The sequence below is a fragment of the Rattus norvegicus genome, chromosome 2, assembly GCF_036323735.1.
Source record: "Rattus norvegicus strain BN/NHsdMcwi chromosome 2, GRCr8, whole genome shotgun sequence".
Classification (NCBI taxonomy): Eukaryota; Metazoa; Chordata; class Mammalia; order Rodentia; family Muridae; genus Rattus; species Rattus norvegicus.
Window position 1 is genome coordinate 68,672,019 of NC_086020.1, and position 17,981 is coordinate 68,689,999.

The following is a 17,981-nucleotide window of genomic DNA, read 5'->3' on the forward strand; positions in this document are numbered from 1 at the left end:
TCCCCTGGTCCTTTACCCACATAGATTGAAAAGCCTGCCTCCATCTTTATGGCCAGCCATGTCTGTATGACAATACTTTATTATCAAGCGATGATAGCTGGGGGCATCTTTAGGTCTGGAAGTGTGGCTTTTGGGGAGCTGAAACTAGAATCCCCAACATATTTCAGATTGATTTGAAGAGGAAAGGTCGTGTGTATTTTAGAGTTCATAATGTGTGTGGTGAAATAGTGACTAGCTGCTTTAAACTTTTTGTTGTTTTAAATCTGCCATTTTGGGTAATCATAAGGTTCTTCAAAGGTTGTCTGTTAAATTTTTATGTATTTATTTTCCTTTTGAGTTCTGTGATATTATCATTCAAGTCTTCTCATTAGAACTATTGTTATTAACCCACAGTTAAATGAGTGAAGAGAATTTATGATTATAGTCTCTTTAGTGTATATTATTATAAGTGGAGAAAGGAAAAGGATTTTTTTTTTTGAGCCAGGGACCAAACCCAGGGCCTAGCGCTTGCTAGGCAAGCACTCAACCACTGAGCTAAATCCCCAACCCGATATCTTCACTTCTTAATTGGGAAATCAAGGTGATTTATAAAAATAATAATTGACATTTCCATGACCTTTTGTTACTTGAAAGTCATTAAGAAAAGACTATTGTTTATTTTGTCCTTTGGGGTGGTTACTTCTTGTAGCACTAAATTTGAAGCAGTGTAGTTAAACCATTCATGTGTTCTAGCTAACATTATAATTCGTCTGCAATTAATTTAATTTCAGTAGTTATACTGATATCTATATTACTTGTTAATAGTATAATTTAAGAGTATAGGAAGAATAACTAACATAGAAGTATCAATCTAATTAAAATATATTATTTCATTGGAGTAAGTAATGTTATAAAAATTTTCTCCTGCTTGTTTGATTTTTTTAAGACTAAGAATTTAGTCAAAACCCTCTTAAGGATTACATTTTCCTCACTGATGAAAATCTAAATCTATAATATTGTTAATATATATTTTAGTTGAAATACATTAAGATGTGTATACAGACTTGAATCTGTTATGTCTCTATAGGCTATCTTTGAACTGTTGGTTCCTCAACTTAGGATTTTGAAGGGTTTGAAACCTTTAGGAAGTTTGGCTTGGTTGAGCTCAATGTGAACGAGCCACTGAGGACTACACATCGCTACTGATTTGATCCAGTTATTGCACAAAAACAAGCTCTGTCCTGTAAACACACTCATGCCTCCTCAGACCCCGTAATCTGTATCCTCTGACACTGTGAGCCCAAAGAAAGATTCCTTCCTTGAGAAAAGTATATTGTATGAAAGAACATACAATAAAGAGATGTGATATCATTTAATTCAGGCAACAGAGAAGAGATTGAAAAAGCAAGTTCCGGCCATCTTCTACTTTGTAAATTTGTCACTTTATCATTTTGTCTATATTTACAAATATGGAAATGATTATTAAAACTTTTCAAAGACGGTTGGGGATTTAGCTCAGTGGTAGAGCACTTGCCTAGCAAGCGCGAGGCCCTGGGTTCGGTCCTCAGCTCTGGAAAAAAAAAAAACTTTTCAAAGACACCCTAAATTTATAGGTCAATTTTTGTAGTTTTGAACAATCTCTTAACATACAAGCATTTCTTTGAATCCATGATAACTCAATCTTTATGTCAGGATAGTAAATCTAAAAGAAAGGCTCTCTTCTTTTTATATTCTTTGTCAATGTAAAAACTTATCGTGGTAAGATTGCAGTCCTGGCAAGTAAGAGGCATCATTTGCAAGTAATTAAAAGATAACTCATTTTAAATCTAAAACCAAACCACTAGCTCAATGCTAGTGTCTAGTTTTAAAGATAGATAAGGTGCTAATTACTTAGAGGTTTCACAACACTAAGTCCTGTCAAATCCTTCAGTGCTTATAGGATCTTGTGAATGCCAAGGTAATAAAATTGTCTTACTTTAATGCAAATGTGTGCTCTGAATTATATAGTAGTTCTCAATTTGGTGATAGGAAGCCAATGAGTATGCCAAATGCTCATAGATGTGAGCTCTGTAAATTTCCTATGAGAGATGATTCATTACCCTGAAAACATTGATCAGACAGATGTTACATTGAATTATTTCCTGTAGTTTCTCTCATTTTGCTCCATTTGTCAGCGTATATGAGAAATACAGTTTTATTCTGTTTTCTGGGCCAATATTCCTAAGTCATGTTCATCTTTTGCTTTGAATGTCTGTGCAGCTAATTTTTGCAAAGAAACCATGGCAAAATTAATATTTTAATTATAGTGTTCTGTGAATAATTACTCATAAAATAATCCTCTGGTATTATTGAATAGTGTATATTTTTTTCAAAATGAAACTTATATTTGAAATCCTTTCTTAGGTTCATTTTCATTATCTGTTACAGACTTTTATAAGCTTAAGTTGGTCAACACATTAGTCTATTAGTTATATTAAATTAATGTATTATATTCTATAGAGTATTAATTTCTAGCCAGAATTAGGAAAGAATTTTTTAAAAATACTGCCTTTAGAAATACATGAGCATTCTTCTAAATGAGAAATGAGATTATCTGATACTGCAACAAACGTGATAAACTTTTTAAAATACAAATAATATTTTAATAACAACTGTCATCTAAGTTACAAAGAGACATAAGATTGTTAACCAAATTATTCCTCTGCAAAATCAAAATTAGACAATGAAGGGAAAGAGCCATAACTTAGTAATCAATAATGCATAATGTTTTTGGTGTAGCCAGGAGACTTATAGTCCAGATCCCAGAACTGATGCAAAAGTCTAGACGCAGTCCTACTTGTAAATTCAGCCAGTAACAGATTAACTAGAAGGAAGCAGGGGTGCCAGCCTATCAAGAAAGTAGGAGCTAAAGGGTCAGAGAAAGGCACTGCCTCAGAGGAATTTACTGAAAAAATGATAGAAGTGCCCTGGCACCTGCTTATTTCTTCCTGGTATACACAAATATGTGTCAACACACATGGAAATAAACCAAACACACATCATGGGATTAATCCCATATAATAAGTTAGGATATAGATTAAGAGTCTGGAGGGAAGGCTTGGTAGTTAAGATCACTCCACAGCCTTGCATAGAACCCGGCTCCAGAATCATCACACACTGAGTGACTTACAAACATTTGTCAGTATGGTGCAAAGGGACAACAAAACTTTGGATATCTAGGAGGATCAGGCCTGCCTATGGTGGACATGCATAGAAGATGACCAAACACTCACATATTTAAGTTAAAAAAACGGAATGTCTTAAAAAATAAGCATAAATTTTAAACTCATGTTAGAAGTTATACGTACGTCTAAAGGCATAGTTTTCCTTACTTGAATTGTATTTAAATTTCTTGATGTAAATTATCTCAGAGAAAGTTTTCATGCTATCATTTCAATTTCTAGGAAAAAATATTTTTGCAAAACTTGAAATTTTATCTGCATAAACATAATTTTTAAGTTATATTGAGATATCTGGGGAATTGCATATAATTCACATATGGTGCCATTCATAATTTGAAGTGGTTAATCTCTAATTTCTTTCAGGTTTGTTTTGCATGTGAGATTAGACAGCTATTTGACTATGAAAATTAGCATTTAATCCACATCATACCTCACTTTCTTACATTTCATTACAGCACAGTCAATGTTTATTCACTGAGGGTCTGACAAATCTATCTCCAAAGTAATAAATAGAAATTCAGTTAGACATATGGAAGAGGTCAACAATGGTGTCTATTAAAAGTGTGTCAGACAGTGACGGTTTAATATCAAATTTCATGGCAAAATTAACACTATTAATATCTTCATGCAAATATAAAAATGCATTATGTATAGTTAAGTGCTAAATACTTAAATCATAAACTAATATAAATGGAAACGTATATGTACTTGTGTACGTGTATGTGTGTGTGTGTGTTTGTATGTGTATGTGTCCAGTTTTCAATTTTTATAAGTCATGATGCTTGGCTTGGAAAAAATTCTTTGTTAATTATCTTAATAAATAGGCGCTGATAAAAGTCCACCCATGTTTCAATCCTTCTATCACATTCAACTCATAATTACAATCATGTAGCTAGTAGTCATCTGGATACATTGAGAAAAACACTCAAATACCAAGTCCATCTCCTTTGTAAAGAACAAGTTCCGCTAGAATCTGTGCTTATCCACTGCTTCCTTCAGTTATATACACTGACATGTTCAGAATTCATTGTTTAGTGTACAGGGACCTCTTTATGATAAGACTTTATTCAGAATCTCACAGTGGGAAAGAAACTCCAGTGATCAATTCTGAAAATGTAAATCCTATCATCTTAAAAGCTGCCAATAGATTCATACTGTTCTTGGGTTAAAGCACAAAGTACCAGATTTGCTTGCATCCTGATATCTCCAATTCAACATTGGCTCCTACTTTGTGTCTTACACTTCTCAACACGATTCATTCATGAAGAATTTCTCAATCACTTATTCGTCTTTGTTTCTCAGTCAAGAATATTCAGTTATACAGCTTAATACACAAGATTGTAGCCTCTTCTTCTTTACTAAGCTACCCTGTTGAAGTACATTCTCCCATCGAAAGTGAAGGGACATCAAACATTTGATACTTCATAGATTGTATTCATATGACTATTAGTTCTTTACACACTCCCATATTTACATGTTTTAGTTTTCATTCTATTGTAATGAATCATGTTTCTCTTACAAGCAGTTCTCCTTTAATAGAAGCAGGAGGAATATTTGATGAGTAAGAGGACATCAGAGTCCTAAAATCTGCTACACAGATTTCCCTGGCTTGTCCTTGTTTGTTTTGTATTAATTTTGAAAAACCTTATCTCCCACTGCCAGTCTGAACCAGTTCCCTAAAGAGACCTTGGGCACTGGCTTGGCACCCATTCTCACAACACCTAGAGGAAGGCCAAGTCCTGGGTGCTCTGAAATACCCAGGATCAGAGGTGAGAGGCCACAACAGTTGCCCCAACACCTAGAGTAACTGGGTCCACCATGATCCAGGGACACAGAACCTTCACTGAGCCAGTGATATGGGTTCCTTCAGATCTTAAACAGTGTTCTGAGATGATCTTTGGCATTGGCTACACATCCACTCTTACAACACACAGAAAGAGACCAACTAACAGGTGCTCTGAAACATGCAGGATCACATGATCACAGGATCACAGAGAGAGCTCAACTCCCAGGAGACTGGGCACAACCTGGAGCCCTGAATGTCTGACACACTTATAATCACAGTTGAGAACACAAAATTTTTCAAAACCCAGCATAAATGGGTTCCAAAATGAGCCAGTGAAGCACGAACTCCTGCCCAGTCAGAGGCACTGGTTACTTCCAGATGACACCAGTTGCCCAGAGTAAACCTAGGGCTTGGGCTTCTCATCCACTCCTGCAACACCCTCAGAAAGCTTGACTCCAAGAAGATCTGGCAAAATAGGATCTCAGGATCTTGGCCACACCAGCACTTTAGGATGCCGTAGGCAGCTAGACTCCCAGGAGCTCTGACATACCCATGATCTCAGCATCACAGTATCCCAGAATCACAGGATCTCAGAGACAGCTGAACTCTGAGGAGTTCTGACACAACCTGTATCACAGGAGGGACAGGTTCCAGTCATAGACAGCAAGGGCAGGTAGCAATAGAGATAACCAGATGGCAACAGATACCAGGTACTAAAGTTAAAGCAGAATTATATAAAACATCTAAACAGTCCTATAACCCCTAAAGAAATGGAAGGAGTCATTAAAAGTCTCCCAACCAAAAAAAGCTCTGGACCAGATGGGTTTGTGCAATGTTCTATAAGACCCGAAAAGAAGACCAAATAAAAACATTCTTTATAATATTCTACAAAATATAAACAGGAGGAAGACTACCCAATTTGTTCAATGAAGCTACAATTATGCTCATACTTAAACCCCACAAAGAACAAATAAAGAAAGAGAACTATAGACCAATTTATGTTATAAATATCAGTGCATAAATACTCAATAAAATTCACACAAACTCAATCAAAGAACACATCAAAGTGATCATACATCATGATCAAGTAAGCTTCATCCAAAGAATAAAGGCATAGTGCAATATATAAAAATCCATCAATGTTATCCCCTATATAAACAATCTCAAAGGGGGAAAACATGATCATCTCATTAGATGTTGAGAAAGCATTGACAATATTTAATACCCCTTCATAGTAAAAGTCTTGAAAACACAATGAATTTAAGGCTCTTTCATAAACATAGTAAAAGCAATATACAACAAACCAATAGGCAACATCAAACTAAATGGAGAGAAGTTTGAAGGAATCCCACAAAAATCAGGGACTAGACAAGGCTGCCCACTCTTACCTTACTTATTCAATATAGTACTCGAAGTCCTAGCCAGAGTAAGCAGACGACAAAAGAAGGTCAAAGGGATGCAAATTAGAAAGGGAGAAGTCAAAATATCACTATTTACAGATGATATGATTATATACCCAAAAGTTCTACCAGAGAACAACAAAGCCTGATAAATAAATTCAGCAAAGTGGCTGGGTATAAAATTAACTAAAATGAATCAGTAGCCTTCCTCTACTCAAAGCGTAAACAGACTGAGAAAGAAATTAGAGATATGAAACCCTTCATACTACTCCCAAATAACATAAAATACTTTGTTATGACTCAAACCAAGCAAATGAAAGATCTGTATGACAAGAACTTCAGGACTCTGAAGAATGAAATTGAAGATCTGAGAGATGGAAAGATCTCCCATGCTCATGGATTGGCAGGATTAATATAGTAAAAATGGCCATCTTGCCAAAAGCAATCTACAGAGTAAATGCAATCCCAATCAAAATTCTAACTCAGTTCTTCACAGAGTTAGAAAGAGCAATTGGCAAATTCATTTGAAATAACAAAACACCCAAGATAGTGAAAACTATCCTCAAAAATAAAAGAACTTCTGGGGGTATCACCATTTCTGACCTCAAGCAGTATTACAGAGAAATAGTGATAAATACTGTATGGTATTGGTACACAAACAAACAGGTAGATCAGTGGGAAAAAATTAAGACCCAGAAATTAACTCATATACCTAAAATAAATTGATCTTTGATGAAAGAGCTTAAATCTTTCATCAAAGAAAGGGGGTCCTGCCGCTCCTGGGCCCTCCCCCACGGGAGCCCAGAGGCCTTATACAGTTTCCTCTTGGGCCAGGGATGTGGGCAGGGGTGGGCAGTGTTGGTGGTCTCTTCCGCTCTGCAGCCTCAGGAGTGCCCACCTGACCAGGCGGTTGGGTCTCTCTCTCACGGGGTCTGGGAGCAGAGAGCTGCTGCGGGCCAGGATCCGCGGGTGTGGGACTTCCAGTAAACACAGAACGTGCCTGGTCCTAGAGGAATTCTGCTTCCGTGTGTCCCAAGCTCACCAGGCAGCTTTCTTGCAGCAGAAAAGTTGGTCTTACCTGTGGTCCCGAGGCTCAAGTTCGCTCGTGGGGTGCTGCCCACGGGCTCTCTGCAGCGGCAGCAACCAGGAAGACCTGTGCCGCCGTTTCCGGGAGCTTCAGTGCACCAGGGTTCCAGATGGTCTTTGGCTTTTTCCTCTGGCGTCCGAGATGTGTGTGCAGAGAGCAGTCTCTTCTGGTTTCCCAGGCTTGTCTGCCTCTCTCACAAATAACCCTATTAAAAATGGGGTTGAGAGCTAAAGAGAGAATTCACAGCTGAGGAATACCAAATTGCTGAGAAGCACCTAAAAAAATGTTCAACATCTGTAGTCATCTGGGAAATGCAAATCAAAACAACCCTGAGATTTCACCTCACACCAGTAAGAATGGCTAAGATGAAAAACTCAGGTGACAGCAAATGCTGGTGTGGATGTGGAGAAAGATGAACACTCCTCCATTTTTGGTGGGATTACAGACGGGTACAATCATTCTGGAAATCAGTCTGAAGGTTCCTCAGATAATTGGGCATTGTACTACCTGAGGACCCCGGTATACCTCTCTTGGGCATATACCCAAAAGATGCTCCAACAAATAACAAAGACACATGCTCCACTATGTTCATAGCAGCCTTATTTATAATAGCCAGAAGCTGTAAAATACTGAGATGCCCTTCAACAGAGGAATGGATACAGAAAATGTGGTACATCTACACAGTGGAATATTACTCAGCTATCAAAAACAATGACTTTACGAAATTCATAGGCAAATGGATGGTATTGGACAATATCATCCTGAGTGAGGTAACTCAATCATGGAAAAACACACATGGTATGCACTCATTGATAAGTGGATATTAGCCCAAGTGCTCGAATTACCCTAGATGCACAGAACACATGAAACTCAAAAAGGATGACCAAAATGCAAATGCTTCTCCCCTTATTTAAAAGGTGAACAAGAATACCCTTGGGAAGAATAGGGAGGCAAAGTTTAGAACAGAAGTTGAAGGAACGCTCATTCATAACCAGCACCACATGTGGCCCATACATATTAAGCCACCAAACTAGATAAGATGGATTAGGCAAAGAAGTACTGGCTGATAGGAACCAGATGTAGATCTCTCCTGAGAGGCACAGTCAGAATATAGCAAATACATATTCGAATGCAAGCAGCAAACCACTGAGCTGAGAACAGGACCCCTGGTGAAGGATTTAGAGAAAGGACTAAAAGAGCATGAAGGGGCTCGAGACCCCATATGAACACAATGCCAACCAACCAGAGCTTCCAGCAACTAAGCCACTACCCAAAGACTATACATGGACTGACCCTGGACTTCAACCTCATAGGTAGCAATGAATATCCTAGTAAGAGCAACAGTGGAAGGGGAAACCCTTGGTTCTGCCAAGACTGAACCCCCAGTGAACATGTTTGTTGGGGGGAGGGCAGTAATGGGGGGAGGATTGGGAGGGGATCACCCATATAGAAGGGGAGGAGAGGGGTTGGGGGATGTTGGCCTGGAAACCGGGAAAGGGAACAACAGTTGAAATGTAAATAAGAAATACCCAATTTAATAAAGATAGAGAAAAAATAAATAAAATGAAGTTAATTTATAAAAAAAAAATCTGTGGAAGAATCTCGATTACATGGGCACTTTGGAACATTTCCCAAAATAAACACCTATGGCTTATGTTCTAAGATCAAGAATTGACAATGGGACCTCATAAAACTGCAAATATTCTATAAGAAAAAAGACACTGCCATTAGGATCAAATGGCACCCAACAGATTTGAAAATGATCTTTACCAATCCTACATCCTATAGATGGATAATATCCAAAATATCCAAAGATCTCAAGAAGTTAGACTCCAGAGACCCAAACAACACTATTAAAAAATGAGGTACAGAGGTAAACAAAGATTTATCAGCTGAGGAATATCGAATGCCTGAGAAGTACCTAAAGAGATCCTCAACACCTTAGTCATCAGGAAAATGAAATTCAAACCCTGAGATTCCACCTCTCATCAGTCAGAAAGGCTAAGATCAGAACTCAGGTGACAACAGATGTTTTTGAGGATGTGGAGAAAGGGGAACACTTCTCCATTGTTGATGGGATTGCAAACTGATAAAACCACTCTGTAAATGAGTCTTAGGGTTCCCCTGAAAATTGGACATTCCTTACGTGAGGGCCCAGCTATACCACTCCTGGGCATATACCCAAAAGTTGCTCCAGCGTACAACAAAGACATATGCTCCACTATGGTCATAACAGCCTTATTTATGATAGCCAGAAGCTGGAAAGAACCTAGATGCCCTTCAACTGAGGAATGGATACAGAAAATGTGGTACATGTACAAATGGTGTACGACTCAGCTATCAAAAACAATGACTTCATGAAATTCATAGGCAAATGGAAAGAAATAGAAAATAACATCCTGACTGAGATAACCCTATCAGAGAAAAACACACATGGTATACACTCACTGGTAAGTGGATATTAGCCCCAAAGTTCAAATTACCCAAGAATCAATCCACAGACCACAGAAAGTTCAAGAACAACAACTAAATTGTGAATACTTCACTCTTTCTTAAAAGGGAGAACAAACATATTCATAGGAGGGATATGGAGCCAAACTTGGAGCAGAGACTGAAGGAACGCCCGCTCATTCAGAGCCGGCCCACATGGGTGTACAGTCCATATATACACAACCACCAAAACTAGATAATACTGATGGCGTTAAGAAGAGCATGCTGACAGTAGCCAGATATAGATGCTTCGTGAGAGGCACAGCCAGAGCATGTCACATAACGAGGTGAATGCTAGCAGCAAACCGCTGACCTGAGAATGGGATCCCAATTGGAGGAATTAGAGAAAGGTTTGACAGATCTGAAGGGCTTGCAAACCTTTAAGAAAAACAATCCCAATTAACCAGATTTCCCAGGAACTAACCACTACCCAAAATATATATGGACTGACACGTGGCTCCAACTTCATATGTAGCAGAGGACGGTCTTGTTGGGCACAAATGGAAAGAGAAGCAATTGTTCCTGCCAAGGCTGGACCCCACAGCATAGGGGAATGTCGTGGAGGGTAGGAAGGGGGGGGCAGATAGGGAGGGGAACTCCCTTATAGAAGAAGGGAAGGGGGTGGGATAGGGGTTGAAAGCAAGAAAGGGAAAAACATTTGATACGTAAATAATAAATATTCAATAAGAGAAAAAATGGTAACCTCCATCCTTTCTTTTCCCTTTCCTTCCTTCCTACCCTTCTTATTCTTTCCCTTTTCTCCCCTCCTCTTTACCTATCCTTCCTTCCCCTACTGTACTCTTTCTCTTTTGGCATCTGTCAGTCCTTTCTAAAAATTTAGAGAAAACAGACTTACATTATTAATTCATTGATTTACTGTCTTTTGTTAGATTAAAATATTTCCTTAATATTCAGAGTATAAAATTTTCATCATGTCTTTTAAGTTAGAGATATATCATTTCAATTGTGTGTTTTTCATAATTACTTCTGTAGATCAATAGCACTTAGTCCTCTCATCTTTTACTCAAGTAACTTTAATATATTCACTAAGTATTATCATAGCATGAAATTTATTTGAAAATAAGAAATGCAGTGTTACATGTCATCTTCTGATAGGATATTTTCATGGTTAAATTGCTCCATTTTATTTTATAAGCAATAACATAATGGATAATAAATTAGGAAGAACATCTTTATATAGTTTGATCATCTCCAAGAATATACGAAGTCATTAGAGCAGAGACTCTGATCAATGTTAACAGAGAAAAAATATAAGCCTCCAACTTTGCTGTTGCTTGGTAAAATGCTGAGGGTAACATAACTGTTTCAAAGATGAGTGATGGTATATGATCTATAAATGAATTGATTCCCTTTCTCAAGACTACAAACTGATGTTACTAGATTTCTTTTGTAAGATTAAACACTTTACATTTTCATAACATCTCACCTTCATATGGAATACTGACATCAGAAGGATAAAGAGTAAAATGCATCAAGAATGTATTCCATGTAAAATGTCATTAAATGTGCTTATATGAGACTATGTGGAGAGACTTGGAGATATTCAGGAAAATTTCTCCATCACTAATGAATTCTAGATGGAATTATAAGGTAAAAATTTTATCATAAGGTAAAACCAGTGCAGAGAAGTGTGTAGAGATTGCAGCTAGCACCCTCAAAATCATAGTAATACATACATTAAAAACACATATCCATGTATACATATTTTAAGAAATATTATAAATACAAATTTTATTTATCCCTTTAGTTATTAGGTGCTAAGCAATTTGTTCAAAATGACAATTTATAGATATGTGTAAGATTATATATATATATAACAGAATATATATATAAAACAGAAAATAGTTGAAAGGTTTATTCTAAATAAGATTATGCTGTCATGAGTATTCTGATATTTTACATTTAGTAGTATTAAATTTGCATTGGGAATGTATAATAAGTATGAGTTCCAATTTTTATTTGGGATGACCAAATCAGCTTATCTATTTTTTATCCTAGGATTCCATGTGATTTAATGAAATGGCTTTTCTACATACTTATTTGTTAATTACCTTTTAAAGTATTGTTTTAGAGTGAGATTTATATGCCCTGAGGAGCACAGTAAATTATAAAAGATAATTCCTGTGTTTTTTAAAATTGATTTTCGTTGGATAATTTACTATTTGTTTCATATTCTTTCTTTGACATTATATTTCACTCTGTCTACCATATAGTATTTAGGTGGGGTATCTGTGCTATATTCTACCAAAGGATCATTACTTTTCAAACAAAAAGCAAAATTACTATTTTATAGCATTTTCTTATATCTACCTAGATACTGACCCCAATTTACTATATTCTATAGGATGTTGGATGAGAAAAACAGGACGTATTTTAGAGAAAAAGTACTGGTCTAAATAAATGTGTCCTCTCGGATTCAAGGGTCACCATGACAACCAGGAAAGAGGGGATGTTGCTTAGCAACTGGTAACATTAATGAAGAGATTTCCAAGCTGTATTTAGAAAAAATATTCTTGGAAGAACTTCAAGACTTGGCATACATTTATAGTAGGACTCATTTATAAAACACACTGAGAAATTAATCACGAACCAAGAAGATATAATGCTACATATCTTAAAATGCCAGTTGAATATCTTCTTGGCTATTTTATCATGTTTACTAATAAAATATATATATTGAAAATATGAAAGAAACATCAAAATATATATTTTTGCAGTTTGATAAAACACAATACTTGCTCTATTGTTAAATATGTTACTCTATTATTCTATGTCTGTCCTTTAGGTGGCTCAGTTATTATTCTGGTTGGATGAATCACAATTGTTGACACCAATAATAAAACTGAACTTTAATTTCAAAGGTTTGTTTTTCAACCGGAGAAGCAAGCAGTAGACATAAAAACTCCTTACGTTTATGATTACTGCAAAAGTCTTTTTCACTGCAAAAATTTTCACTAGCAGTCTCTTCTTTAATTAATGTAATATTAGTCAAATGACCCAAGCATAATTTCTTTATATTGACTGTGGAAGTAACACTCAACTAGATCAGAAGTTAGGTAGAGAACAATTTTAACATCATTGTGTAGTTTAAGTTTTAATGAATTATCTAAGTAAAGTTTGGTATATTAATATATACATAAACTTTATAATTTAATTATGATTTCAGGTCCTACACATGCATTAAATCATAATTTTTGTAATGTAATGCAAGATAATCAATATCTTCATTTTCATATCATACAATTCCTCAATAATGTAGATAAATATATTCAGAATCAGCATTTTTGTAAATGATGTTAGCAGATGTTAAGTACAGAAAGATGATAATCTTCAGAAAATACCTCCAAACTAGAACTAAATGAATCTAAACTCCTGGTATATATTGATATAATTGGGCATATATTGAAATAAATTCTATATGTTATTGTAATTATCATGTTATCCCTGGCAATAAGATGTTCTCAAATTTAAGTTCAGGTAGACTAAATCTATTACTTTTATAAAACTATGTCAAGGAGTTCTTATGGTAATTGAAATAAGAATCAGGAACTACTTAGCTTTGAAATGATTTTACTCCTTCATTAGTTTATGGTTTTCTCATTAAGCATCAGGAAATGAAACCTGAAGCAAATAAGTGACTCATCCACATAAAGGTCATGATTTTTCTTGACTTCATTGGATTTATTTTGTTTTCAATATTGTCATATTAAGTTTTTAAAATGCTATAAAGTGTTTTAATTACTTAGGCTTTTAACTCTGTTCCATAAGGATTTTTGAAAAATATAATATGAACTTCATCATTTTTATGAAACACACAAACATGTTATTTCACAAAAATAATCGATGTATAATTATTTCAATGTTTGGCATAAACAGTGAAGATTATATTACTTCTATGATTTGTGTCTTCTCAAACAACTCATTGATTCTCTTTTTAAGAGAAAATAATGGTAATTTTTCTCTTTTATTTTAAATAATTGTCCTATTTTGTTGTCATATTCATTATAACATTTTCAGAAGAAATATATACTAATTGTGAAACACGAGCCTTAAGATGAGAAGCATGACTTATATTTGTTTGGAAATTCATCATTATTCTATTAGAAGTGAAAAGCATTATCAGGAGGGAGAAAGCAGGTTTTGAATTTAAAGTATGTTTCTCATCAATTCTCATCAATGCTATATAAGTTACCTTGTTGAAGTTAAGAAAAATAATAGGCAAAATTTTATGAGAATAATGAGATGAGGAGAGGAGGGAGAGGAAAAGAGAGAGAAGAAACTAAGAGATGGGAGGAGTATAGGAGGATTACAATTGTTGAAAGTATCATATCATCTGTTTATAGAATGACAGACTGAGTCAAGAAAACAGTGAAGGTAAAAAAAAATAAATCAGACTAGAGACTACAGAAGGATAAAGATTTTCAAGGACCTATCAGTGCATGAACAAGAACTTGCAGGAAAATGGAAAGTAACAGTGAGAAACTTTATGTGAGATTACACATGTATGTCACTTGTGTAATACATACATATATATTAAATATATATGCAAATTTTGGTTAATAAATATTTCAATTTAACTTCTGTCATAATTTTTCTTGTTGGCAAGAAAATTGGCCAAATATATATCATCACGAAAAATGCCAAAAAAAATAGGAGCAAAGTATTACTATACATAGATATGTTCAATATGTCATTGATTAAACTTAAGATGGTCAGATTTTTTGCCTCACTTTTCTGTAATTAATCAATAATATGCAGCATATAGCTGCTATTTGCATGAGAGTAAAATTCAAACAAGTTTATCTTGAAAAATCTTAAGGTGTACTATTCATGAACATCTTTCAGTACTGGTTTTATTAGTGTTGTAAAAATTACTAGCCAGAAATTGAAGTGGAGAAATGATGACCTCAAGAATAAGATATCCCAGGGAGAGAATTAATGTCAAGATAATTACATGGTTCACAGTCAAGGCTGTATGGTTATTAGCAGCTCCAGAGAAGTTAATTAAATAAGTCAAAAAGTGTGTTTAAGCCAGTTAAGTCGGAGGGATTCTATGGCTTCTGAACAAATAGGTAACACCTGAGAACTGAGGATGTACTCATTAATCAAAGGAACTGAAAATTATATCACACTGACTAAAACCACATGTCGTCAAAGTGCCTATTTAGTCTCTTTTAAGTGAGATCTGAGCAAACACAAGACCACTACAAATTATAACTCACTGACAGCTGGGCAAGTTTTTCATTTCTATTCTGTTACGTTTTAAATTATCTAATTTAGCAATTTTAGTCTCTCTTATCAATATGCATTTTTAATAATCAAAATTATACTTTAAAAAGAGCCAGCACAAATTCTTCTATGAGGCAAAAGAGAAAAAGAAAAAAGAAATCCCGGAATAAAGGGTGCAACAAGAAAAGGAGTGAATTGAAGAACTGAACAAAATTTTCCCACTGATAACAAAAATGTTTTGCAGTTGTTTTAAAATTAATTAAAACCATTCTTAATATTTTATTTGAGAACTTACTTATTTTTCCACTGTGGTTCAACAGATGCAAGACAGAAGTACAAATTACACCAGTAAACTAATGTCATGCCCAGGTTTTATTTTGTTTTTGTATTGCAAAATTATACTGACCTACATTGTATAGGTTTTAAATTGTTATTAATTATACATCATGAATTTTATTGCATTCTTAGGCTGTCATTTGTTTTAGAATAGCTATTTGAAAAGTATTTATCATATTTTCAGGAGATAATTAAAACAATGATAACTTGCCCTAAACTTTAAGCTCTATAACACACAACTTTTATATGCTCCCCAATATTTATGGAAATAAATACTAGTGGTTGTTTAGAACTTCTTGCTTTGACAAATATTTTTATTAATTGTCTTTAAAGTGATCAACTTAAAATTCAACACTATAATTTTTGGAATCACAAAAGGTTTAGAATTAATTGTTGATATTTATCATTATAAACTAAGTACAATCAGGGGAATGTATTTTCTTTAACAGACATTGATAGGATATATTCCAAAGAAAATTAATTTTCATCAGATAGAGAAATCGAACAGAATAAGATACATAAAGTTTCCGCTGTAAGTTACATTAGTGGTTTATTTAATTTTGGTGTTCGAATTTTATGCTAAAATAATTATAATTTAGTTTCAGATAAAAGACTTAGAATGCTGACCATGTTTTCTTGACACCTGCATCTATATAACTTTATAGAAAAAAAAAGTTTGAAAACCTTCTAAGAATTAATGATACTGCAGACTACTCCACAGACTTGGAGTATGAAAAAATGAGGAGCATTTGCGGTTTTTGTTTATTTATTTGTTTTTTGTTGGTTGGTTGGTTAATTGGATATTTTCTTTATTTACATTTCAAATGTTACCCCATTTCCCAGTTTCCCCTCTGCAATTTCCCTCTCTGATCCTCTTTACCCTGCTTCTAGGAGGTGCTCCACCATTCTCCCAGCAAGTCCTGCTCCCCACCCTGGCATTCCTCTACACTGGGGCATCTGGCTTTGTAATGCTTTGACATAGTCAAAGTCCTAACCTTGGCATCACGACAGAAGATCCTATAAAGCACTTGAGAAATTTTATCATTACCTAGCCTAATAGTATAGTATATGTGGAATGGGTCTAAATAGTCTTTTTAAATGCTCTTGAGTCATTTATCTCTGGTCAAGTTTGAGAATCAATGTCTTAAATCAAAAGAAATAGACCATATTTCTCAATCATAATATTTTTCATTTGTGTTGGTTAATAAAATCACAAACACAATATTGGCTAATTAATAAATGTGATGAAAATGTCAAAGCATTTTTGGAATAAAAAGTAATTTAAAAAAGGATAAAATAAGTCTATAATCTTTCATGAAGAGAATATCTACGAATCAGCATCCATTCTTCCCAAAAAAGGAAGCATTCTAGAATTAACATATTCCTTTTGTATATTTAAAAAACTTTCATCAAATTGGAAATGCAACTTTTAAGGTTAAGTTTCAAAAGTTACTCAGAAAACTTGCAATTATATGCAAAACGGGTAATTTTGCGTGTGATCTACAATTTTCTATTGTTTAATTTGAAGTTTAGCTAAATTACTTCCTATGCACCTAGTGATTTAAGTTGCTATTATTTCTGCATTTAAGATATTCTAAATTTGTTTACTTTCATTTGGCTTTGAACTTTATAAGTTGATTGTAATTTTTCAAAATACTATGTTATTATTTAGATGGGTTTCATAGAAACAAGACAATTTTAATTGCTTGGATTTCCTAATATTAGGTCGATTGCAAAATTATATATACCACCATGTAATGAAATGTACAAATTATAAAAGGTATTGGTGAAAATATTATTGTGTATATAAATAATATAATTTAATATCAATATACTATATAGTGTAATGTAGTAACATCTTCATTATCTTAGATAACAAATACAGTAAATTATTTTACATAGCATCTCTCTGATAGTAACTCTTCCTTTATTATTGCTTTGATATACAGATATGTATATAAATATGCAATTTACCCATATGTAATATATATAAATAATGTTTACACAAGATGTTGAGATTAAAATCTGTTGAGAACAGGAAAATTTCACTTGCTCCATGAAAAGTAATTTTATATTTTAATTTTAATATGGTCATGAAGTATGCAAATCATTTGGAATTAACCACATGAGCCTGATCCAGCTATGTATCATAAATATAAATATATATATAGTACACCATATACAGAATTTAATGTTTTTTAAATCAAATAATGAAAACTATGGTTTCAAGTATTCCAAGAAATACAAATAAATGTTTAGACACTTAGAATGAGATAGAACTTAGTATATTGAGAATAATTCTAATAACCTTTTTTCTTTGATACATGGGACATTTGCATATTACAATGTGTAACATGTAACAGTTTCTTCCATATATGAATTAATTTCAAGTTATGCGATATTTAAATAACAATATAATTTAAATAATTTGC